The sequence below is a fragment of the Rhinoderma darwinii genome, chromosome 4, assembly GCF_050947455.1.
Source record: "Rhinoderma darwinii isolate aRhiDar2 chromosome 4, aRhiDar2.hap1, whole genome shotgun sequence".
Taxonomy (NCBI): domain Eukaryota; kingdom Metazoa; phylum Chordata; class Amphibia; order Anura; family Rhinodermatidae; genus Rhinoderma; species Rhinoderma darwinii.
In genome coordinates this window covers 54,704,135-54,706,385 of record NC_134690.1, presented here as the reverse complement: position 1 = coordinate 54,706,385, position 2,251 = coordinate 54,704,135, and positions in this window count along the sequence as shown.

Here is a 2,251-nt window from a genome sequence, read left to right as displayed (position 1 = left end):
AAATTCCGACCAGAAATTCACCTGCGGTGCGTATCTTTCGTACCGCAAAAAGTCAAATCCTGCTGCGGAAAGTGGACACCATCACACTGCATAGAAAAAAATTACGCAAAATCCGCACCATTTTCTACAGTGAAAACCGCAGGAAATGGTGTGTTTTTTCCGCAGCGGAATGTCTGCTAGTTTTAACAAAAATGCTGCAGAAATTTTCTGCAGCAATTCCGTTATGTGTGGACAAGCCCTTACTGTCAGGATTTTAAGGCAAATTTCTGGACAGCTCATTCTCAAATAAATAAAAAATTGGTAGCAACCAGTTGTCAATTTATTCTTAGGGTATGTGCACACGCTTAACCGAAAACGTCTGAAAATACGAAGCTGTTTTCAAGGGAAAACAGCTCATGATTTTCAGCAGTTTTTTTAACAATTCGCGTTTTTTGCGCCGTTTTTTACGGCTGTTTTTGGAGCCGTTTTTCTATAGAGACAATGAAAAACGGCTCAAGAAGTGACATGCACTTATTTTTCACGGCTGTTTTTCTGATGTGACAGGTCCTCTTTAAGGATGGATATGAAAGGGAAAACAGCTCCTGATTTTCCGACGTTTTTTGAGCAACTCGCGTTTTTCGCTGCGTTTTTTTACGGCCGTCTATGGAAAACGGCTCCAAAAACGTCCCAAGAAGTGTCCTGCACTTCTTCTGACGAGCCGTCATTTTATGCGCCGTCTTTTGAAAGCGACGCGTAAAATTATACCTCGTGGGAACAGAACATCGTAAATCCCATTGAAAGCAATGGGCAGATGTTTGTAGGCGTATTAGGGGCGTTTTTTCAGAAGTAATTCAAGGCGTTAAACGCCCGAATTACGTCTGAAAATAGGTTGTGTGAACATACCCTGACAGCAGTGACTGAACGCTTAACAACATTACAAAAGGTTCAAGAAAAGGTTGTCGAGAGTTTGCACAATGCTCAAAAATAATTGAAACATTCAGCTGATAAACAATTGTAGGCTTTCCTTGAAAAATACAAAGCTGGCAAAACCTTCTCCAGAAATATATTGTGCCATTTCATATTTGTGCTCAAATTAATGAAGTTACTTTTCGTTTAAAATTTCCTGGGTTTATGAAGGTGCATCCTGCTTTTCATTGATTTCTTTTAAGCCATTTCAAGAAAATCATTTTCCAGGCCACAATGTGCCTCCTTTACTAGTAATGAATGTCCAAGGTGAAGAAGTATATATTGATAACATTATTTTGCACTCCAGAATTTATTAGAAAAATCTGCAGTACTTGATCCAGTGGAAGGGGCATGGATCTGAGGAGAATTATTGGAAACCTAAAGACAATGTTCATCCTCCTAGGCTTACTAAAGAATTTAACCTGAAACACCCTAACCTTCAGGATTTGAACCCAGAATCTCCAGTGTCCCAGACAGTGGGTTGTCTCATTGAGCTATCTGAAATGTTAGACAGCTCCGCTTCTGAATCTGTTGTCCAGGTTCTCTTGATTCCTGCCTCTATTGATTTCTTGCTTTGATAGCTTGACTGGTTTCCCCTTTTTGGATTAATATATACGACTGGTCCTTGCACTTCCTGAATACCAGACTATGGAGCTTTTGCCTTTAGTCTAGTGCCTTGCTACCTCTATACAAGCTGCTCATTGGTGTACTGAACTTGGATTGTTTCCTGATCACGTCTCTGCCTGAGGCCACAAATTGTTGATGCTTATGGACTGTTAGATAGTTTCAGCCACTGGACTCGGAATCTGCTAAAGACCCTGCCAGTTAGGCCCCATGCACACGGCCGTGCCCATAGTAACGGCTTGCGGGCACGGCCAGCCGCCGTTGGCCGCGGGCAGCCATCCGCATTTGCGGTTCGTGCTCCCATATAAAGTATGGGAGCACGGTCCGTGAAAAGCAAAAGAACAGACATGTCCAATCTTTTGCGGTACACTTCTACGGCCCGAACACCTTCCCGTGAATATACGGGAAGATATCCGTGGTCAATAGAAGTGAATGGGTTCGTAATACAATATTCACATAATGTATTTCATATACACAAGAGTGTAGGATAGATAGATTTAATGTGCAGTTATACAGTTTCTTTATCTCTGGATCACCTTAATTTATAGAATTCATTTAGAATGTCATGTCTATGGAGATAGCTCAAACGTCCCTCAATGTCTTTATTGGGAGAAATAGGTTGCATCAGTGGTCTGTGAACCGTATTGAATTCAAATTCCATAGTTAAATGATAACAAAATCA